The 25,238-nt window shown below is 38.8% G+C and overlaps 1 protein-coding gene across 2 annotated transcripts in view; it reads left to right on the forward strand.

Annotated features, from left to right (window-relative positions):
• NR2C2 (nuclear receptor subfamily 2, group C, member 2) overlaps positions 1-25,238 on the forward strand; it is an 89,256-nt gene that overhangs the window by 5,856 nt on the left and 58,162 nt on the right. The window lies entirely within an intron of this gene.

The raw sequence follows: 25,238 nt of genomic DNA on the forward strand, positions 1-25,238 counted from the left end.
CTGATCCCTGGGCTATGTAAGGGGCTTTCAGCCATCAAATAAGGTCCTGCCATGGCTGAGAAAATAGCCAAATTCGTATGAACCCTTTATTCTTTTTATCAACAGGATTTGCATCATCATTGCAGAAAACTTACACTAACATTTCCATGTAAGGGAATGTTGAAAAACATAGAGCTCTCCCAGTTCTTGAACAAAATGCAGTATTGGCAAGGCTGTGTCCTCAAGAAAGAAAAAGCAAAGTTGGGTTTTCAGTGTCCTGGAATGCCTAACTCACTAGGACTAAATTTGATTAATCCTGCCCTCTAATTGGATGTTTAAATTTTCATTTTCTTGTCAAAGTGGTACATATACATACATTTAAAAGTTGACCAGTACAGTATTAGGCTTGAAGCAGAAAGCAGGTTCCTGAACCATTCTTACCCTTTATCACCAAGCCTCCTCTAAATTTGATTTCTTCTGGTATTTAACTTCAGCTTCAAAAAATGTCCTTACCCCAGTATTTCTAATTCTTGATTTATCAGGCTTAGGTACTGTCTTTTTTGGGGATCGGGGATGGGGAGTGGGGAGCAGTAATGAGTTGTGTAAGTGTGGAGTTCTTTGGCATTAAGTACTGGTCACATTGGTCTGTAACCATCACCACCATCCATCTCTAGAACTTTTGCTTCTTCCCAGACTGAAACTCTGTATCCATGTAGCATCAGCTGCCATTCCTCTCATTCCCCTAGCCTTTGGCAACCACCATTCTTTCTGTGTCTCTGAATTTGACTACTCTAGGTACCTTATATAAGTAGAATCGTGTAATTGTCATTCGTTACTGGGCTTATTTCACTTAGTATAATGTCCTCAAGGTTAATCCATGTTGTAGCATGTGTCATATGTTACAGCGTATGTCAGAGTTTCCTTCCTTTTTAAGACTAATATTCTGCTTATGTATCACATTTTATCTGTTCAACTGTCAGTGGACATTTGGGTTGCTTCAACCTCTTGACTTTGAGGAATGTTGCTGTGAACGTAGGTATACAAGTATCTTGAGTCCCTGCTTTCAGTTATTTTGGGTATACAGTTGGTACTCAACTTATGATGGTTCAACTTAGAATTTTTTAACTTTGCAATGGTGCAAAAGCCATATGCATTCAGTAGAAGCCATACTAAAAGTACCTATACAACCATTCTGTTTTTCATTTTCAGTACAGTATTTAATAAATTACATGAGAAATTCAATTTATTATAAGTTTTGTGTTAGATGATTTTGTTCAGCTGTATGCTGGTGTGAGTGTTGTGAGCATGTAGGATACATTCAGCTAAGCCATGCTGTTTGATAGGCTAAGTGTATTAAATGCATTTTTTTATTTTTTATTTTTTTGAGGCAGAGTCTTGCTCTGTCACCCAGGCTGGAGTGCAGTGGCGCGATCTTGGCTCACCACACCCTTTGCCTCCTGGGTTCAGGAGTTCTCCTGCCTCAGCCTCCCGAGTAGCTGAGATTACAGGCGCCCACCACCATGCCCTGCTAATTTTTGTATATTTTTAGTAGAGGCGGGGGTTTCACCATGTTGGCCAGGCTGGTCTCAAACTCCTGACCCCAGGTGATCCACCCACCCCAACCTTCCAAAGTGCTAGGATTACAGGCATAAGCCACTGCGCCTAGTCTTACATGCATTTTTGACTTAATGACATTTTCAACTTAAAAGGGTTTATCAGGACATAACCTCATCATAAGGAGCATCTGTATACCCAGAAGTGGAATTGCTGGATCTTACGGTTTCTATATTTGATTTTTGAGAAACTGCTATATTGTTTTCCACAGCGGCTGCAACCATTTTACATTCTTACCAGCAGTGCACAGGGTTCCAATTTCTCCACATCCTCAACAACACGTTATTTGTTGTTTTGTTTTTTGATAAAAGCCACCCTAATGGATGTAAAGTGATATTTGATTGTGGTTTTGACTTGCACTTCCCTAATGATTAGTGATGTTAAACAGCTTTTCTTTTTTTTGTTGTTTACATTAAAAAGTTAATTTTACATAAATTTCTTTTTTTTTTGTTTTTGAGACGGAGTTTTGCTCTTGTTGCCCTGGCTAGAGTGCAATGGCAATCTTGGCTCACTGCAACCTCCGCCCCCCGGGTTCAAGTGATTCTCCTGCCTCAGCCTCCCCAGTAGCTGGGATTACAAGCGTGTGCCACCACACCCAGCTAATTTTTGCAGTTTTAGTAGAGACGGGGTTTCTCCATGTTGGTCAGGCTGGTCTCGAACTCCTGACCTCAGGTGATCTGCCTGCTTTGGCTTCCCAGAGTGCTGGGATTACAGGCATGAGGCACTGTGCCCAGTCATAAATTTCTTGTAATTAAGAAAAAAACGTTATTTTCTCTCTCTCTCTTTCTTTTTTGTTTTGTTTTGTTTTGTTTCGTTTAGACAGTGTCTCATTCTGTCACCCAGGCTGGAGTGCAGTGGCGCCATTTCGGCTCACTGCAACCTCTGCCTCCTGGATTGCAGAGATTCTCATGTCTCCGCCACCTGAATAGCTGTGATTACAGGTGCACACCACCACATCTGACTAATTTTTGTATTTTTAGTAGAGACAGGGTTTCACCATGACAGCCAGGCTGGTCTCAAACTCCTAACCTCAAGTAATCCACCCGCCTGGGGCTCCCAAAGTGCTGGGATTACAGGCATGAGCCAGTGCACCAGGCTGAGCAGCTTTTCATATGCTAGTTGGCCATTCATATATTTTTGGAGAATGTCTATTCAAGTACTTTCCCACTTTTTAATTGGGTAGTTTGAAGTTTTTTTGTCATTGAGTTGTAGGAATTCTTTATATATTCTGGATATTAAGCCCTTATTAGATTGTATTAGTCCATTCTTGCATTGCTATAAAGAAATACTTGAGGCTGGGTAATTTATAACGAAGAGAGGTTTAATTGGCTCATAGTTCCACGGGCTGTACAGAGAGCACGGCAGCATCTGCTTCTGGGGAGGCCTCAGAGAGCTTTACTCATGGCAGACAAAGCAGGAGCAGGTGTCTTACATGGCAGGGGCAGGACCAAGAGAGAGTGGGGGAGGTGCTACACACTTGTAAGCAACCAGATCTCATGATAACTCACTCACTATCATGAGAACAGCACCAAGGGGATGGTCTTAAACCATTCATGAAAACTCCATCCCCATGATCCAGTCACCTCCCATCAGGCCCCACCTCCAGCATTGGGGATTACAATTTGACATGAGATTGGTTGGGGACACAGATCTAAACCATATCACAGATACATGATTTGCAAGTACTTTCTTCCAATCTGTGGGCTGTCTTTCCATTCTCTTGATAGTGTCCTTTGATGTAAAAATTTTAATTTTGATGAAATTTAATTTGTTTTTTCTTGTGTTGCTTGTACTTGTAGTGTCATAGTCAAGAAATTATCGCCAAGTCCAATGTCATGAAGATTTTCCTCTATGATTTTTTTTTTTTTTTTTAGCAGGGTCTTGCTCAATCACCCAGGCAGGAATACAGTGGCACAAACATAGCTTACTCCAGCATAGACTTCCTGGGCTCAAGCAGTCCTCCTGCCTCAGCCTCCTGAGTACTACAGGTGTACACTACCATGCCAGGCTAATTTTTTAATTTTTTTTTTTTTTTTTTAGACAGGGTCTTGCTATGCTGCCCAGGCTGGTCTTGAACTCCTGGGCTCAAGCAATTTCCCACCTTGGCCTCCCAAAGTGCCAGGATTACAGACATGAACCACTGTGCATGGCTTCTTATAATTTTAGAGTTTTAGCTCTACATTTTGTACTAAATTTTAGAGTAAATTTTAGAGTTTAGGTCTATGATCCAGTTATATAGTATTGTATAAGGAATCTGACTTCATTCTTTTGCATGTGGATATGTAGTTGTCTCAGAGCCATTTGTTAAAAAACTATCCTTTCCTCACTGAATGGTCTTGGCATCCTTGTCAACAATCATTTGACATATATTTGGGGATTTATTTCTGGCTCTCTATTCTTTTTTTGTTTCCTCTAATATTGATAAAAACCACATAACATAAAATTTACTATCTTAACCATTTTTAAGTACAGATGTTCCTTGGTTTACAGTGGGGCTGCATCCAGGTAAGCCCATTACAAGTCTGAAATGCATCTTATACCCTGGTAAACCAATCATAAAGTCAAAAAATTGTAAGTCAGATCATCAAGTCAGAGACCATCTCTGTATACAGTTCAGTAGTTTAAGTATATTCATACTGTCATACAACAGATCTTCACAGTTTTTTCGTCTTGCTAAAACTGAAACTCTGTACACATTAAACAGCAACTCCCCAATACCCCCTTCCCCCACCCGGACAACTGCTCTTCTACTGTCTATGAATTTGACTAGTTTTGATAGCTACTGTAAGAATCACACAGAACCTGTCTTTTTGTGACTGGTTTATTTCACTTAGCATAATGTCCTCACGGTTCAGGCTCTCTATTTGTTTATATGTCTCTCTTTATGCCAGTACCACACTGTTTGGATTACTGTAATTTTGTAGTAAGTTTTAAAATTGGGAAGTATGAGATATCTAACTTTGTTCTTTTTCAAGATTGTTTTGGTTGTTCAGGGTCCCTTGAGATTCCATATGAAGGTTATTGGATTTTTCTGTTTCTGTAAAAATACATCATTAGGGTTTTAATAGGGATTACATTGAGTTTGTAGATGGCTTTGGTTAGTATTGACATCATAAGAATATTAAGTCTTTCAATCCATGAACACAGGATGTTTTTCCACTATTTATGCTGTCTTTAATTTCTTTCCATGGTGTTTTATAGTTTTCAGTGTATACTTAGGTTTTTTTGTTGGTTTTTTTTTTTTTGCGGGGGAATGGAGGCTCACTCTCACACCCAGGCTGGAATGCAGTGGTACGCTCTTGGCTCACTGCAACCTCCACTTCCCGGGTTCAAGTAATTCTCCTGCCTCAGCCTCCCAAGTAGCTGGGATTACAGGTATGTGCCACCATGCCTGGCTGATTTTTGTATTTTTACAAGAGACAGGGTTTCACCATGTTGGCCAGGCTGGGCTTAAACTCCTGACTTCAAGTGATCTCCCCACCTTGGCCTCCCAAAGTGCTGGGATTACAGGTGTGAGCCACTGCACCCGACTAGTATATACTTATGTTTTAAGTGTATACTTATGTTTTAAGTGTATACTTAAATGTTTTAAGTATTGTGCTTCCTTGGTTAAATTTAATCCTAAACATTTTATTCTTTTTTATGGTATTGTAAATGGAATTGTTTTCTTAATTTCCCTTTTGGGATGTGCTATGTTAATGTATAGAAATGTAACTGATTCTTATATGTAATAACATGCAGTTTTGCTGAATTTGTTTTATTCTAAAAGTTTTTGGTCATCTTTAGAGTTTTACATATAAGGTTCTGTTGTCTGTGAATAAGGGATAATTTTACTTCTTTCTTTCCTCTATGGATGCCTTTTATTTTTCTTGACTAATTGCCCTGGCTAGGACTTCTAGCACAAGTGACAAAAGTAGCCATTTTTGTCTTGTTCCTTATCTTAGAGGAAAAGTATTCAGTCTTCCATCAGTAAGTGTGGTGTTAGCTAACAGGTGGTTTTCTTATGTGGCCTTTATTATGTTGAGGTAATTTCCTTCTATTCCTATTTTGTTATGTGTTTTAATCATGAAAGGCTATTGAATTTTGTCAAGTACTTTTTTCCATCAGTTCAGAGGATCATGTGTTTTTTTCCCTTCATTCTTAATGAGAGGTACTTTACATTGATCAGTTTTCGTATGTTGAACCACTCTTGCATTTCTTGGACAAACCTCTGTTGGTAATGGTTTGTATATTTTAACATGCTGCTGAATTCAGTTTGCTAGTATTTTGTTGAGGATTTTTGCACCAGTGTCCGCAGGAAAGAGAACAGTTTATAGTTTTCTTTTGGTGTCTTTGGCTTTGGTATCAGTGTGATAATACTAGCTTCATGGGAGTTTGGAAATGTTTCCCTTCTCTTCAGTGTTTCTAGAAGAGTTTAAGAAGGATTGATGTTATTTCTTTAAATGCTTGGTAGGATTTAGCAGTGAAGCCATGTGGTCCAGGACTTTTCTTTTTGGAAAGTTTTTGATTACTTATTCTATCTTCTTACTGATTATAGGTCTATTTGGATTTTCTTTTTTTAAATATAATTTTTATTTTATTTTATTTATTATATTATTTTTTATTTTGAGACAGGGTTTCACCATGTTGCCCGGGCTGATCTTGAACTCCTGGGTTCAGGCAGTCTTGCCACCTCCACCTTCCAAATTGCTGGGATTATAGGCATGAGCCACCACACCCAGCCCAGATTTTCTGTTCCTTCATGATGCAGTCCTGGTAGGTTGTGTGTTTCTGAGAATTTGTCTGTTTCATCTAGATTATCCAATGTGTCAGTGTATAATTGTTCATAGTACTAGTTTATAATCTTTTATTTCTGTAACATTTGTAATAATGCCCCCACTTTTATTCCCATTAGATGAAGAGACTTTAGTGTTCATTCAGTGTCATATACTCCCACATCTCTTCCCTCCCAATAAAATTATATCCTGTTTGTATAAATCGGTGTTCTGTGTTATATAATTATGATACTATTACAGATACTTCCTAGTATCTCCAACGTAGCTGTAAAACTCTCCAGATACTATTTTCTATACAAATCAGAAGAATTTTTAGTTTCCTTTTTTCCCGTGAAAACATTCCTTCTAAAAGCCTCTGACCTCCTACTGTAGTCCCTACTGATTGCTCTTTGAACTTACTGTGCGCTGTGCACAGCTGTCATCCTTCTCTGTTGTTTATATTCTTTGTTTTCTTGAGTCCGTGTTTTTTCCTTCCTTCCTTCCTTTCCTTTTTTTTGTTTTTTTTTTGTTTGTTTGTTTGTTTTTGGGGGGGACAGCATGCTATATTAGCTTCCTAGGAAAGCGTGCATCAGAGATGATTTTCAAAAATTTATGTGTTCGAACATATTGTTATTTACATGTATGTGGCTAATTGATAGTTTGACGAGGAATAGAAATCTAAGTTGAAAAATTTTACCTCAGAATTTTGAAGGCATTTTATTGTCTTCCATTTTCTAGTGTTACTTTTGTGTATAATACTGCCATTGTCATTCCTTATCTACATGAGTGACCTCTCTTCCTCTCCCTCCCACTCTAGTTGTTAAGATCTTTTCTATTCTGTTCATGAAATATATAGTCATGAAATATAGTCATGTCCCTTGCTGTATATATTTTTTCATAAATGATACTGTGCACTCAGAGGGTTCTTTGTGTCAAAGTTCATGTCCTACTGTTCTGGGAAATCATTTTGTGCTAGTTCTTAGATAATTTCTTCCCTCAGTTTTTTTCTAGTCTCTTTTCAGAACAACTGATTAGTTGGATGTTGGGTCTCTTGAATTAATCCTTTCATCTCCTCTCATTTTCTCTTGTGTTTCCATCTGCCTCCAGCTTTTACTTTTAGTGCGATTTCCTGACTTAGAGTCTGTCTTCATCACTGACTAGTGCTTGATTATGTTACTTAATGTCTTTGTGCTAGTTTCTCCAACTGTAGGGTTAATTATTGAACTCATTTTAGAGGATTATTGTGAGAATTAAATGATTTACTGCATGTAGAGTATAGCACATAGAAAGTAATACATTGTGGCAGATGGCTTTCAGCTCTGGCTGTTATTGCTTCTTCAATTTTATTTTCATTTTTGATATCTTATTTTTAATTTTGGGAACTCTTTCTCCCTTTATTTTTATAGCAACTTTTTATTCATGGGTACAGTAGCTTGTTGTTATTCTCTGAGAGTGTTAATTGCAGTTTTATATTCTGTTTAGTTTTTTTCTTTCTTACATAGTTGCTTTTATCCAAATTCATTTTTGTTTCTTTTAGTTCCTTTCTTTCCTATGGAAGCTTTCCTCAGATGGTTAATGATCCTCATTGTTGGTCTATATTTAAGAGTAATGTAGCCAGGCACAATGGCTTATGCCTATAATCCTAGCACTTTGGGAGGCTGAGGCGGGTGGATTGCCTGAGCTCAGGAGTTTGAAACCAGCCTGGGCAACATGGCGAAACCCCATCTCTACTAAAATACAAAATACTAGCTGGGCATTATGGTGTGTGCCTGTAGTCCCAGCTACTCAGAAGGCTGAGGCACAAGCATTGCTTGAACCCTGGAGGCAGAGGTTCCAGTCAGCTGAGATTGTAACACTGCACTCCAGCCTGAGTGATAGAGTGAGACTCTGTCTCAAAAAAAAAAAAAGGGAGTAATAGACTTCAGCTCAGCTGCTGGGAACTATGATCATGCCACTGCACTCCAGCCTGGGTGACACAAGAAATAAAAAAAATACATTTAAACAAAAGAATGAAGGACTTAATACTGAAAACAAAAACCCCAAAAAAGTTTTTTTGTACATGTGTAAACCTCATCAGCTGGCTTGATTTTACTGTGGATTGATTAGATAGGCACCCACACCCTCAACTTCAGTACAAATGTTTCTTAACTTGCAGTGGGGTTATGCCCCAATAAACTCATTATAGCTTGAAAATCTGTTGAATGCACCTAACCTAGAGAACATCATAGCTTAGTCTATCATCCCTTAAACATGCTCAGAACACTTATATTAGCCTACAATTGGGCAAAATCATGTAATACAAAGCCTATTTTGTAATAAACTGTTGAATATCTCATGTAACATATTAGTATTAAATACTGTTCTGAAAGCGAAAAGCAGAATGGTCATATAGGTATTTAAAGCACGGTTTTCACTGAATGTGTGTTGTTTTTGTACCATGATAAAGTAAGCTGAACCATTGTAAGTTGAGGACTGTGTGTCCATAGGTTTCCTTTCTAGGGCCATTCAGTTTTTTCCAGCAAAAATTCTTCAGTTTCCTGTTTGTAGGGTACTACATGTCTTGTTGCCAGTCTTTGTCTTTGCTTGTTTTAAAACTGTGGCATAGGGGATAGCGTTGGCAGCATGGGGGTTGGAGGTTCACCTTGCAATACTTACACTTTCACTTGTTTTAATTCTGGGAAAACCGAAGAACAGGGCCGCGCTCCTTCATATGAAGATGTGTTTGATATCTCAGGGCTGGGACCTCTTTGGTTCACTCTTAGGTTCAAGTTACCCACAGACTATACCTCGTTTTTTCTGCAGTGGTATGAGAGGTTGTGGTGATGGTGAGTTTACCTGGCTGTACCACATTCAGCCAGTCCTCTAGTTTTAGCCTGCTTCTCAACCCAGGTTTCTGTGGGACCAAAGGCTGAGCCTTTTCAAGGTTCTGGGGTGAAAATTAGCTTGCTTCTCATTAATATCCCCCGATAGTCATTTGGGGCTTTGTCCATTTTCCTAAATTACTTTCCACTTCATCATCTGCTTTCCATCCTCCAAAAGTATGTCAGCATCTGTGATCCACTGTCCTGTCCTTGACTATTCTTTTTGTCCGTGTGGGTTTGTACATTTTTGTTGTTGTTCCTTTACTCATTGTTTAATGTAGCTTGGTAAAGGGATAGAGATAAATGCATGAGTATATTCTATACTTAACTGGAGTTCAGGGAAAGTACTACTATTAGTAAACCAAATTGAAATTGTTCATTGATGGACTGCAAGGTATTCCAGACATATTTCATTAACGTATCCATTCAGCAACTGTTTAAGGAGTGCTTACTGTGTTGTGTGCTAGGCATTGTTATAGTTTTCAAGTAAATATTCTGTTCACATGAAGCTTTCATTCTGTCAGGAAACAGACAATAAACATCTAAACAAAAATAAAATGTCAAGAGAGCAGTAAATGCGATAAAGGAAAGGGAAGGGATCAAAAGTGACAGGAATTACTCTCTAAGCACATTCAGGCAGATTTTTTTCAGAGGGTAACATTTAAACAGAAACCTGAGTAAAGTGAGAATGATTTATGTAAGTGTCTGGGGGTGGGGGTTACAGAGGTAGGGAACACTCCAGACAGGGAAGAAGTGGAGGAGAATGCTTGGTACAATAAAGGAATAAGGAAGAGGCCTGTGTGGCAGCAGTACAGGGAGGGAGGAAGAAGGTGATAGGAGGTGAGGTCAGAATGGGAGGTACGGCCAGATCATCGTGGGTATTATAGGCTATGGTCAAGAGTTTGTATTTTATTTCACATAAAATACATTTTGGGGAGGTATTGGAGAGTTTTCAGCAAGAGAATGACCTATCTTTGGGGCTTGAATCACAAGCCTACTGATAATGCAAACTGCTACAGTCAGTTCCTGCCCTGACAGACCAAGCTGTCTTCCTTGATGGTGAGCAAATTTGGGGTTGCTCCCTATTTTTAAACTATTGCCACCGATAGTCCCCACTACAGAATTTCCCTACGTAGCTATATTATATACTACGTAAACCCTGGCTTCCTTGGTTTTTTACCTCATGGGCTGAGTTGTTAAGATTCCTACTCTTTTCCGGCTTTGGGGTTGGGAACCCCAAAGGGTATTAGGGAACAAGGTCTCACTCTTGTCACCTAGGCTGAAGAGCAGAGGCATGATCACACTCACTGTAACCTTGAACTCCTGGGCTCAAGCAGTCCTCCCGCCTCAGCCTTCCAATGAGCTAGGATTACAGCTGTGTACCACCACACCCAGCTAATTTAAAAAAACTTTTTTTTTTTTGGTAGAGACAGGATCTCACTATGTTGTCCAGGCTGGTCTTGAACTGCTGGCCTCGAGCCATTTTCCTGCCTCAGCCTCCCAAAGTGCTAGGATTTTAGGTGTGAGCTGTTGTGTCCAGCCTAAAATTCCTACTGTTAAGAATTGGAAAGCAAGTGCTTCTACTATTGTGTGATACTTGCATTTCTGAAAAATCTTGTACTTCTGCCCACTAAAAATCAAAGCCTTATGGAAAAATAGGGCTTGGAGTAGACCAGAGAACTAACAAAAATAGTAACAATCGTAATAAGAATACTAGTTAAATACCCAGTTAAAAAGACATGTTAAATTCCTAATAAACAGAGTAAATACAGGATTTCGTCTTAAAAATGAAGTGAAAGTAGCTTTATGGCAGGGGTTGTAAAGAAAGGTTAACGGGCCGGGCGCGGTGGCTCAAGCCTGTAATCCCAGCACTTTGGGAGGCCGAGATGGGTGGATCACGAGGTCAGGAGATCGAGACCATCCTGGCTAACACGGTGAAACCCCATCTCTACTAAAAAATACAAAAAACTAGCCGGGCGAGGTGGCGGGCGCCTGTAGTCCCAGCTACTCGAGAGGCTGAGGCAGGAGAATGGCGTGAACCCGGGCGGCGGAGCTTGCAGTGAGCCGAGATCCGGCCACTGCACTCCAGTCTGGGCGACAGAGCGAGACTCCGTCTCAAAAAAAAAAAAAAAAAAAAAAAAAAAAAAGGGGGGGTGGGGGTGGTGTGTCTCTTTTTTGGTCCCTTTTTCAAGGGAAGCGGAGGCAGGAGAATTGCTTGAACCCGGGCGGCGGAGATTGCAGTGAGCCGAGATCATGCCACTGCACTCCAGCCTGGGCAACAGAGTGAGACTCTCTCTCAAAAAAAAAAAAAAAAAAAAAAGAAAGGCTAACGATGCTGAGTAATTGCATAAATGCATAAAGCTTTGGGAGAAATGCATAAAGATAGAGGGGAACCATGCAATGAGCATTTTCAAGACAGCACATGGCCAGACTGAGAAAAGAGGAAAAACCTGATTGAATAGGCATCATGTGTGACACAGTTCCCTATAGCTTTCTGGCCAGTATACTTTGCATTCTGTGGCTGTTAGTTGGTGATACAAAGCATTACAGAATTAAGAGCTATCACTTGTCAATCAGACTGATTTTTACTGTTACACTGGCATCATGTCTCTATTGACAATTTTATAGAATCAAATTCACATTACAGAGCTAACTTTGCAACAGGTCATACCATACTAACAATAATAGCTATTAAACTTTGTGCCTTGGCACTGCTAAGCACTGTACATATATCATTCTATTTAGTCTTAAGATAAAGCCACAGGATGCAGTGGCTCACACCTATAATCCCAGCACTTTGGGAGGCTGAGGCAGATGGATATCCTGAGCCCAGAAGTTCAAGACCAGACTGGACAACATGGTGAAACCTTGTCTCTACGAAAAAATTAAAAAGTTAGCCAGGCCTGGCGGCACATACCTGTGGTCCCAGCTACTCGAGAGACTGAGGTGAGAGGATCGCTTGAGCCCAGGAAGTCAAGGCTGCAGTGAGCCAGTGAGCCAAGATAGCACCACTACACTCCTGCCTGGGTGACAGAATGAGACCCCATCTCAAAAAAAACAAAAAACACAAAGCCTGTTGGTACTATAATTTTTCATAATTAAGGAAGCTAGGGCACAGGCAAGGGTTAAAAAACTTGTCTACTCATCACATAGTTTAGCAATAGGTGGCACTGGACACTGAAGTTGTAAGATCATACAGGACCAGAGCTTGAGTTGATACCATATATAAGTTCTAATTGTTAGGGAGCATAGAAGCAAGGAGAGCTTGTCTTTAGAGAAAACCTGGAGAGTAACCAGACTCTCAGAAGAAAGCAAAGAGGAGTTTCTGGGACCATGTGGCCCCAGAAAGAGATGGAGAGAGAAGCTGCTTGACAGTTTCTCTAGTTCCCATATAGCCTGGTTGTACATACTGAGATTGGTTTCTGTGAGTATCCTTTCAACAAATCTCTTCTTTTCACTTGAGCAAGTTTGAGTGTCAGTTGTTTCCAAACAATCACTAACAAAAGCACTCAAACCCTCCCAAGTTGTAATATTTGGTATGTATCTGGCATGTCACATTTCAGGGATGTAAACATCAATTTTCAAGTAAGTAGATAAGTTTAACTGCTTTTTCCTATGAAATTGAATAAATTATCAGTTGTAGTTCAAGCCCATGGCTCTCAGATGTACATATGGATTGGATAGAGGTGGGGAAGGTCCTCTGAAGGTAGGGAAAAAGGAGCAGAGAAAGGGAACTTGAATTAGCTGTAATGTTTGGTTTCTCTTATTCTTTAGTAACAGCGTATCAGCGTTGTGCTGAATTTTCTTGAACCTTTTTTTTTTTTGCTTTCATCCGTGACTTTTACCACCTGTATGTATATTCCTAAATGATACATGTTTTTTAATTTTAAACTTTAAAAGTAGTTATTTTATATGTATTCTTCTCTGTGGCTTGTATCTTTTGTTCAGCATTGTTGTTGAGATTTATCCATGTTGATATATGAATCTCCTAGTTGATTTCTTTTTTTTTTTTTTGAGACGGAGTCTCGCTCTGTCCCCCAGGCTGGAGTGCAGTGGCGCGATCTTGGCTCACTGCAAGCTCCGCCTCCCGGGTTCCCGCCATTCTCCTGCCTCAGCCTCCCGACTAGCTGGGACTACAGGCACCCGCCACCTCGCCTGGCTAATTTTTTTGTATTTTTTTAGTAGAGACGGGGTTTCACCGTGTTAGCCAGGATGGTCTGGATCTCCTGACCTCGTGATCCACCCGTCTCGGCCTCCCAAAGTGCTGGGATTACAGGCTTGAGCCACCGTGCCCGGCCGATTTATTTTCACTAGGAATAGTTTTTTGTTATATGAATATACCATCAAGTATTGATTCTATTACTTGTGGACATTTGAATTGTTCATCTGTGCTTTTGTAGGGGTGGCAGGATGGGAGTGATATTAGGAGTAGTGCTTCAGGAGACATTCCTGTACATGTCTCCTGGTACATTTGTGCAGAAGCTTCTTTTAGGGTATATAGAGCTAATGGGGGGAACACTTAATTGTGGGGGATATACATGTTCAACATTAATAATGCCAAACTGTTTCCAAAGTAATTAATACACTGTTCCATCAACACTGGATGGATAAGAGTTACTGATGTTTCATATTCTTGCTAACACATGGTGTGATCTCACTCTAGATTTTTGCCCTTCAGGTGGTTATGAAATTTTCGCTCAGTGTGCTTTTCATTTATATTTCCTCATTTATTAATGACATTGAGCATGCTTTTGTATTTTATGGACTGTTTATGCCTCCTCACTTAAGAAATTACATTCTTAAACCTATTTTTGTTTTGGTTTGTTTTTTTCTCATTAGTAAGAATGTTTATATATTTGTGTTGCTACCTGCTTGTTAGTTGTATGCTTTGCAAATTTTTTTTTTTTTTTGAGATGGAGTCTCACTCTGTTGCCCAGGCTGGAGTACAGTGGCACGATCTCAGCTCACTGCAACCTCTACCTCCCAGGTTCAAACAATTCTCCTGCCTCAGCCTCCCGAGTAGCTGGGATTATAGACATGCGCCACCGCACTTGGCTAGTTTTTTTGTATTTTTAGTAGAGACAGAGTTGCACCATCTTCACCAGGCTGGTCTCGTACTCCTGACTTCAGACAGTCCGCCCACCTTGGTCTCCCAAAGTGCTGGGATTACAGATGTGAGCCACCGTGCCCGGCCACAAATACCTTTTCTCTTATAGCTTATCTTTTCACTGTGATATTTTATATTTATTAATCCTTTCATAGTTTGCACTGTCTATATCTTGTTTCAGAAACCCTCATGATCATAATTCTTTTTTTTTTTTTTTTGAGACAGGGTCTCACTCTGTTACCCAGGCTGGAGTGCGGTGCAGTGGTGATATATAAGTACTCTATCCACCCCACTGGGCTCAAGCAATTCTTCCACCTAAGCCTCCAAAGTGACTGGGACCACAGGCGCCCACCATGCCCAGCACATTTTTTGAATTTTTACTAGAGATAGGGTCTTGCCATGTTGCCCAGCTGGTCTCGAACTGCTGAGCTCAAGCAGTCCACCTGCCTTGGCCTCCCAAAGTGCTGAGATTACAGGCATGAGCCACCACACCTGTCCTCTCATGACTGTAATTCTTAAATTGTCTTCCAAAAGTTTTAAAGTTTTCGCTTTAGGCCTCCTGGAATCGACATTTGAATATGAGATGATGGTTTATAATAAGGTCACGTTTCCCTAACTTTATTCTTCACCTTTAAGAGTGTCTTGAATACTCTTGGTCTAAAGATCTTCAATACAAATTTTTATTTACTTTTTTTTTTTATTTTTTAAGAGACAAAGTCTGTATTAGGGTTCTCTAGAGGGGCAGGACTAATAGGATAGATGAATGTATACAAGGAAGTTTATTAAGGAGTATTGACTCACATGATCACAAGGTGAAGTCCCACAATAGGCCATCTGCAAGCTGAGGAGCAAGGAAGCCAGTCTGAGTCCCAAAACCTCAAAAGTAGGGAGGCCGACAGTGCAGCCTTCAGTCTGTGACCAAAGGCCCGAGAGCCCCCGGCAAGCCACTGATGTAGGTCCAAGAATCTGAAAGCTGAAAAACTTGGAGTTCGATATTCAAGGGCAGGAAGCATCCAGCACAGGAGAAAGATGGAGGCCGGAAGACCTAGCCAGTCTAGCCCTTCCATGTTCCTCTGCCTGCTTTTATCCTGGCTGGGCTGGCAGCTAACTAGATGGTGCTTACCCAGATTGAGGGTGGGTCTGCCTCTCCTAGTCCACTGACTCAAATGTTAATCTCCTTTGGCAACACCCTCACAGACACACCCTGGAATAATACTTTACATCCTTCAGTCCAATCAAGTTGACATTCAATATCAACATCACGCTGTCGCCCAGGTTATAGTACAACGACAGGGTGGTAGCTCACTACAGCCTCAAACTCTTGGGCTCAAGCAGTCCTTCCACCTCAGCCTTCCAAGTAGCTAGGACTACAGGTGTGCGCCACCATACCCAGCTATTTATTTATTTATTTATTTAGTATTGTAGAGATGAGTTCTCGCTATGTTGCCCAGACTGGTCTGGAACTCCTGGGCTCAAGCAGTTGTGAGCAACTGTGCCCATTCTAAATTTCTAAATTAACTTGTTAGGGTTATACACATATAGAAACAAAAACCTGTTGACTGCTGACTTTTTAAAATTGGAATTGCAAATACTTAAATGAATCAATTTAGAGAGAATTGATGTCACGATACTGAGTCTTCCAATCCATCATGGAAAATCTTTCAATTTATTTAAATTTTCTTTGATTTTTTCCTGCAAAAATTAAGCACATCTTTGATTTCCCAGTGTTTTATGTTCTATGATGCTATCTGTAAATATCTTACAAAAATTTTATTTTCTCTCACTGGTATGTAGAAATGTAAATGATTTTGTTTATAGTTTTTTTAACAATCTTGCTCTTACGAATTCTAATAAATTCATTTAGATTTTTATGTTATCTATGATTTAATGACAGTCTTATCTTTTTCTTTCCAATCCTTGTGCTTTTGTCTTGCCTTATTCTGGCAGAGATCTCCAGTACAGTGTTGAATGGAAGTGTTGATAGCAGACATCCTTGCTTTGTTCCTCATCTTAAAAGGAATGATTTCACCAATTTGCTATGAGCCTTTATTCGATTGTGGACATTGGAGTAAAAGTTGTTATATTCAGCACACTGAATTTTATCTAATGCTATTTTTAATTTTTTTTATTTTTAATTTTGTGAATACATAGTAGGTGTATATATTTGTAGGGGGAATGAGATATTTTGGTACAAGTATACAATGCATAATAATTACATCAGGGTAAATGGGGTATCCATTACCTCAAGCATTCATCATTTCTTTGTGTTATGAACATTCCAGTTGTACTCCCTCAGTTATACTGAAAGGTACAACTTATTACTAATTATACTGTAGTGCTATCAAATACTAGATCTTATTCATTGTATCTAACTAGATTTTTGTACCCATTAACCATTCCCCCCACTACCCTTCCTAGCCTGTGATAGCCATCATTCCACTCTCTGTCTCCATGAGTTCAATTGTCAGATGCTCTTTTTTTTATGATCTGAGATGATCATATGATTTATCTTTTTTGACCAGTTAATGTGAATTAGCTCGACTTTGTAATATTAAACCCGTCTTATATTCTGCAGTTAATCTCAACTTGATAGGTTAATCTGGATTATACTCTTATATATATATAAATACATATAAGTATATAAAAATATATATAAAAAAGAGCATAATCCAGAATATATATATACACACACACACTCTTAGTTTGCTAACATTTTGTTTAGGAATTTTGCATCTGTGTTCATGAGTGAGATTAACTTTTAATTTTTCTTAAATTTATGCTAGCCTCATAAAATGAGTTGGGAGAAGGTTCCCTTGTTTCCTGCCTCCTATAATAATGTACATAAAATGAGAATTATTTGGTCCTCGAATGCTTATAGAACACACCAGTAAAACTGCTGGTGCTTGGAAAGATTTTTAACTATTGATAGAATTTCTTTAATGGTTAAGACTTTCCGGATTTTCAAGTTGTGATTGACTCAGTTTTAGTAAGTTGTGCCTTCTTCAAATAATTTGTTCATTTTGTCTACGTTTTCAAATTTATTGGCATCTAGTTTTTAGAACATCCTTGTTTTGTATTTTTTTTTTTAATTTTTATTTTTTATTTTTTATTTTTGAGATGGAATTTCACTCCTGTTGCCAAGGCTGGAGTGCAGTGGCACAATCTTGGCTCACCACAACGTCCGCCTCCCAGGTTCAAGCAGTTCTCCTGCCTCAGCCTCCCGAGTAGCTGGGATTACAGGCATGCGCCTGGTTAATTTTGTATTTTTAGTGGAGACCAGGTTTCTCCATGTTGGTCAGGCTGATCTCAAACTCCCAACCTCAGGTGATCCGCCCGCTCCAGCCTCCCAAAGTGCTGGGATTACAGGCATGAGCCACCATGCCCGGCCTTGTTTTGTATTTTTAATGTTTGAAGTATCTCCAGTTATAATCTCCTTTACGATCCTAATATTATTTGTCATCTCTCTTTTTTCCTCTTGGTCATTTTCACCAGAGTTGTTTTATCACTGATTAATTTGTCTTTATTATTTTCTTCCTTCTACTTTCTTTGCACCTATTTTGCTATTCTTTTTGTAAATTCTTAGGATAGATACTCAAATTATTGATATCTCAGCCTTTCTTCTTTTCTAATATAAGCATTAGACTATATATAGTCTTCTGAGTATAGCTCTAGCCACATCTATCCCCAGGCAACCACTGATCTTCTAATTGTTTTAGATGGATTTGCATTTTCTAGAATTTTCTATTAAATCATTCAATGTGTCCACTTTTTTGTCTTGATTCTTTCATTTAGCGAAGTTATTTGAGACTCATCCATGTCGTTGCGTATATCAGTATTTTACGTTGTATCCGTTGTGTAGATATGCTTAATCCATTCAGCTGTTGGTGGACATTTGGGTTACTTCCAGTTTTTGACTATTACAACTAAAGTTGCTGTGAACATTTGTGTATGTCTTTGTGAGAACATACGCTTTTCTTTTTCTTTGGTAGATAGCTAGGAGTGGAATTGCTGGATCATATGGTTCTTTTTTTAAAGAGACTGCCAAATTGTTTTCCAAAGTCGTCATATGAGTTCATATTCCTACTAGCAGTGCAGAAGAGTTCTAGTTGCTCTACATCCTTGCCAACACTTAATATGGTCCGTCTTTTTACTCTTAAGCATTCTAATAGATGTGTACTAGTTCTTAATTGTAATTTTAATTTGCATTTCTCTAATGACTAATGTTGAACATCTTTTCATGTGATTATTTGCCATCCATATATCATCTTTGATGAAGTGGTTTATCAGACCTTTTGCCTATTATTAAAATTGAGTTCTTTCTTTTCTTGAGTTTTGGGAGTTCTTTATATATTCTGGGTAAGATACATGTCCTATATGAGATATATGGTTTGCAAATATTTTTCTCCCAATCTATGGCTTATATTTTCATTATCTTGGCAATCTCTTGAAGAATAGAATTTTTTTGTTTTGATGTTTATCGATTTTTAAAAATTTTTATGAATCGTGCTTTTAATGTCATATTTAAAAATCTCTGCCTAATCCAAGGTCACATTTTTCTCCTGTTTTTTTCACTAAAAGTTTTATAGCTCTGGGTTTTACATTTGTGATTAATTACATTTTTGTTATATTTAACTTAATCACGATGTAGTCAGAGGATCTGGTCTTTATGATACTGAGTCTTTGAAATTGGCTTAATTTATTTTTAGTTTATGTTTTCTTCCAGAATTTTTATAGGTATTTACATCCATGTTTATGTAGCTATAGAAATATATAGATTTTTAAAATTTAAACAAAATGGAATCACACTGGTTATGATGTTCTGAAAGCTGATTTTTTTAACTGTCTCAGATTTAGAGATATACATAATTCCTTTTTACTCTCATATAATATTTTATAGATTAGAGCTATACTTATTTAGCTACTCCTCTAAGACACACATTGAAGTTTGCACATTGAAGTATTTTCCAATTAGATGCACATTTAGTTTTTCCCAGATTTTCTCAAGCATAAATAGTACTGTGACGGACATCTTTATATATGCCTCCTTGGGCTCATATGTGGGAGTGTCTGTCTCTCTAGACTAGACGTAGAATTTGAAATTAAAAGCTGTCTGGGTCAAAGTGTATCTTCTAAGGGTTTTTTTTCCCCCCAACAGTTTTTTAACAGTCACATAACTTCATATGCAAGAAGTAGCACCATTAACTGGATCAGTTATTAATTCAGCAGGTATGCATCAAGTACATACCGTGAGATCCTTCCTCTTAGGGGATTCCAGTTCCTTCAGACTCAGTGCTGCCTTTTTAAACAGTATTTTTTAAAGACCCTTTTACTATACCAAGGTGATATTCATAGAAAATATAAGCATTCATGTGCAAATAACTTACAAAAATCAATATATAATAATTATATTCAGGAGAAATAAAAGGAAAGCAACTTATGAAATAATATGTATTTCATGTAAATGCTCAGGCATAACTACTAAAGATGATATAACAGATAAGTCACATACTTCTTAAGTAAGTACATACTTAAATAAGGGTACTAAGAAGATACAGCTGTTTTGTAGATGAAATGTAGAGAGTCAGCTGGAATAAATGTTAAATAGAATTAATGTTAGAATAGGTGAGACTGGACTTACTTATAATATGATGGAAACAGTTGACAGGAGGAATTATTAAGGAGAAAATTGAGGAAGCATGATGCCCTTGCAAAAGATCTATACCTTATGTGGAAGTGTTGTGCCATAATGATTTGTTACAGTATGTCTTGCCACAGAGTAATGACATTGTGTCATAGAGAACATCTCCTTTCTTGAAATCTGTATGTGAGGTATACCTTCAGTGTCTGATACCTTTAAAAAGACCTTGGAAAGCATATCCTTTTATTGGTCACAGAAAATAGAGAATTAGAAAATGAAACCATTTTATCTACCAGAATAAAAAATCAAAAATTAGCATCTGCTGTGGGAGAAGGTTAACATCTTACTCAGGGTCACAGGTTGAGCATTGCTCTTGATTTCTCCAGGGAAATTGTTAATAGGAGTGCCACCCAAACGTGAACGTAATTCTAAGTGTAGTGTGTTTCCATGTAATCAGCTGCCCACCAGGATGATTCAGGTTAGCTTTGTAATTGCAGAAGCAGCCTGGTTTTTTTAAATCTTTAGTAGCAATTATTTAATAGGCAAGGAGACTGATAATTATGTTTCAAAGTAGACTTTTATACCTCATTTTACCAAGAAAAAAAAAGTTTCCGTGTTATTTCTTAGATGGGTAAGAAAAATTTTTATTTATTTTTTATTTTATTTGAGGCAGGGTCTCACTCTGCCACTCAGGCTGGAATGCAGTGGCAGGAACACAGCTCCCTGCAGTTTCAGTCTCCTGGGCTCAAGCAGTCCTCCCACCTCAGCCTCCCAAGTAGCTGGGACTGCAGGCACATGCCACCACACCCAGCTAGTTTTTTTATTTTTTGTAGAGATGAGGCCTCTCTGTGTTACCCAGGGGGTCTTGAACTCCGGGGCACAAGCAATCCTCCTGCCTTGGCCTCCCAGAGTGCTGGGATTAGAGGTATGAGCCACCATGCTGCCAAGTTTTTCTTTTAAAAGTGAAGAAAAATGTGAAGGACACCAGTAATTTCAGATGTGGGGTAGAAAATAAGATCATAGTGCTAATTTGTAGCAATATTTGCTGGTTTTAAAAGGTAGCCTTGTATTACAAAGTTTTTTTAAATTAATTATAAAAGTTGTGAATTTATTACCATACTGCGTAAAAGTAATCATTTCCACCTCTACCTCTGTCACTTCTTAATCTCCTTACTCGTACTTGTCTTTCTCCATAATGCTTCTCATTATCTACAAACATATATACTTAATTTGTTTATCACATTAGAATGTAGATTCCAGGAAGACCAGAACTTTGTTTCATTTGCTGTTGTGTTCCCAGTGCCTAAAATACAGTGCCTGGAACACAGTGAGCAATCAAGATACGTTTATTGAATGAATGAATCTTTTGCGCTTTTCTCACGTGCATATCATCTGGTTGTAATCACAGTGTGCATATACCTTTGTGTCTTGTGTTTTCATAAAATGTTATTACACAGAATAAATACCATCATCTTTTCCCCAGGTTGCCACATAACCTGCTTTGATCATTGTTTTTCTGTATCCTGGAAACATAGCATAATTTACTAAACTGTCTCCTACTTTGGGACATATAAATTGCTTTTGATCTTTCTGTATTATAAATTAATAGCATATTCACGTGAGGACGAAAAGATGCACAGATGAACAGACAGATGTATATATAGATAGACAGATAAACTTTACAGTGGGAGGACTGGAGAAGTAGCTCTGCAGCTCGGAACAACACCCCAAATCACACTTCAGAGCCAGTCTGGTGAAGCCATGGCTGTACAGCCAGTACCACAAAGCCTGGAGATGGACCTCCAGCTTCCAGTGCCAAGTCTGTGAGACCAGTGAATCTGATTGACCGCCTGCTCTCTTCCAGGGGAAGCAGGATTGCAAATATCTGGCATTGTCTGTTTTTACAGGTAGAGAAAGGCACTGCCTCACCCAAACCTCTGGGAGAGGGAATTCGTATATTTCCTAGAAAAAGAATTTAGGACCACACACTGATAAAGCCATTTCTGTGTTTAGGATAATTTGTATAAGGTGGATTCCCAGAAGTATAACTATCAGGTCAGAGGACATGAGCAATTCTGATCATAAAGGACCAGATCTGTTGACCTCAATGGTTTAGTCTTGGAACTTTTTGCTTCCTTGTATTAATCTTTCCTTTTACACATACATAAAGCACGTTTACTGGCTGTACTTATTCACTTACTAGTGAATAAAGTGTTGTGTTTCTTAGAACTTTAAATAGTTTTTGAGGTGAAGGGATTTCTCATCTACTCAAAGGACAATCATCTCTTTTTTTTCCCCTCTTGATTAATTTTTTTTCTCTTTTGGATAGCAGTACCTGGGTTTGTGCTAGATTCTGAGAATGAATTACATATTTATTTCACCATAAATTGTTTTATGTTAGTACGCATACAAACTTCTGGAGTGGAAATTTCATCATTTATTGCAGCGTGAATTTATTCTCAAATTTTTTCTTTCAACCTCCTTCTCCACCCTATGTGAAAGTAAATATCTGTAACACCTCTTTCCTCCTACTCTTCCCCTAGGCTTTTGTTTTGTTTGTTTTTGCTGATTGGTCAGCATTCACTTCATATCAGTTGTTGAGGTATAAAAACCAAGTAGTGAGTCCCCATGTCCATCAGGGGGCTGCAGTGTACCTTAGTGGCAGGTGCTCTTGTCTCAAAACCAGAGAACCTAGGTGTTAGTTTCAGCCTCACCACTAATGCACTGTGACTTCAGGAGCTCCATCCCCTCAGTGGCTTTGGGGAAGGGGTGGGACTTAGACTTGAAGTCATTCTATGGACCTATTATAGTGTTCTTCATTTGCTCTGACTACATATGCCCATCTTCCTGCCAGAATGGGAGGCTTCTGAGTCCAGAACTCAATCCTGTATTCATATGCCTGGTGCATGTTGGGTAAATATGGTTAAATGAGCCCAGTTTTGTTCTTTTGGGTCTTTTGTATGTAAAATAGTCCGTATATTCTTGCCTACACTTTAAGTGAAAGAGGAACTTGCAAAGACCTCCTATCTTTAAGAATATTAGGGCCAGGCATGGTAGCTCACACCTGTAATTCCAGCACTTTGAGAGGCCCAGGTGGAAGGATCACATGAGTTCGAATATCAGCCTGGGCAACATAGTGAGGCCCTGTGTCTACAAAAACTAAATTAAAGAAAAAATTTGGCCTGGCGCAGTGGCTTACACCTGTAATCCCAACACTTTGGGAGGCTGAGGCAGGCGGATCACATGAGGTCAGGAGCTTGAGACCAGACTGGCCAACATGGTGAAACCCCATCTCTACTAAAAATACAAAATTAGCAGGATGTGGTGGCGGGCACCTGTAATCCCAGCTACTCGAGAGGTGGAGGTAGGAGAATCACTTGAACCCGGGAGGTGGAGGTTGCAGTGAGCCGAGATTGCACCATTGCACTCCAGCCTGGGCGACAAGAGCAAGACTCCGTCTCAAAACAAAAAAAAGAAAAAGAAAAAAATTACTGGGTGTGGTGGCACATACCTGTAGTCCTGGCTACTCTGAGAGGCTGAGGCAGGAGGATCACTTGAGCCCAGGAGGTCAAGGCTGTAGTGAGCCATGATTGCACCACTGGCACTGCAGCCTGAGTGATAGAGCCAGACTTTGTCTTTATTTAATAAAAAGAAGGAAGAATATTAGATTACTGCACTGTTAGGTTGAAGATGCTATATGCAGAATGTGGTGTTTCTGGGCTTTCCAAGTCTTCCCTCCTCTCCTTGTAGGTTTAAAAATGTTTTGAGTTGGTTGGACTCCATGGTAACATTCTTGTGAACTTTCAGTTGAGGAAAGGTGGTCTTTAAGGGGGAAGGAGTGGAGGGAGAGAGAGTTTAACAATGGCAACAATCTAGGTGAAGGGAGAACTTTGTAAAGCAGAGTACATCTTCCCTAGAAGCAATTAGTCATATTATTAGACAAACTGTTTCAGCAGCTGGCAAAACAGCAAGAACACGTCGATTTTGCTTCCTTGGTTACAGGCAGTGATAGTGTACTTGACCTTCCGCAGAGCTGGGTCACAGAGAGGGCATCTTTAAACAGCCCTGTCTGGTTTTGGTGAATGGAATCTGCACTGGCAGGGTTTGAAAGCAAATGCCCGTGAGTTTCCTCAACCAACCTTTGGCCTGGGAGGTTGCTGAGAAAAAATATAAATAAAGCTGCAGGGAGCCATTGGCATGGTAAGTGTGAGTGTCCTAAAGAAAACAAGACTGCAGTATCGAAGTCTATTCTCTTTCCCTGTGTTTCTGAGAGAAGCCTCCTTGTAATGCAGTATATTTCAATAGGCACTTATTTTTACAGCAGTTAGTATAATAGCAGTGGATTTAGACACCTATTGTATATTTGAAGAAATTCAATTTAATGGCTTGCTGTGCGAAGCTCCTAGCAAATTGTTTCTTCATAGGAACTTGTATTTGAATATGCTGGGTAAATTTAGGTGGGGCAAAAGTTGTGTGTTGTTTTTGGCAGGTTAATCGGCCTGTGAACAGTTTATGAACCATATTGCTCTTGAATATCTCATTGTTTTACATAATTGTGGGGAGTGGTTGTTGACTCGGGATTTTTGTTTTTTTGTGACAAGAAATTTAGCGCTAAGTTTTATCTTTTTAAAATCTCTATTACCAACTGTAAAATTCAAAACTGTCTAATCAATTCTGATATAAATTATGCTAGTTTATAATATTTAGATTTCATTCCCTCATTGGCTTTATTGTAAAGAAGAGCTGGATATATATATCATCAAGAGAAGTAGTTCTTTACTTACACTGTTATTGTAAGATTCTAGTCCTTTGAGGACTGGAACTGCACGTAAAAGCCAGCAGCCTCCTATGGATTCCTCTCGCTGATGCAAGTTGCTGCACAAAGGGGATTAATCTCTTTGCCCATTGGCCCTTCAACACACTTACTATTTAATGGTCCTTTGAAATAAACTAGTGAAGGTTATGTGGTACATTTCAGTTCAAGCTGGAGGTGTCTCCTGCCTGACACCCTTTACCCTACTTAAGCATTTACATTGTTCATGATTTCACTGGAGTGTTAAGTACTGAGTTCCTGTTTGAAATTTGTAACACTAGATCTGCACAATCTGTGTTTTCACAGAGTGTAACTCTGTTATCCTATTAATAACCCATAAGAATTTTTGTAGCCAAAATCCAGAATAAATTATAGATTTAGAAACTCTTAATATTGCACATTGCACATTAATTCAATGATATGAGCATCTTTTTCTTTTGCTAATCCCTTTTTTTTTTTTTTTTTTTTTTTT

This window comes from Mandrillus leucophaeus, unplaced genomic scaffold (assembly GCF_000951045.1).
Source record: "Mandrillus leucophaeus isolate KB7577 unplaced genomic scaffold, Mleu.le_1.0 Scaffold252, whole genome shotgun sequence".
Taxonomy (NCBI): Eukaryota; Metazoa; Chordata; class Mammalia; order Primates; family Cercopithecidae; genus Mandrillus; species Mandrillus leucophaeus.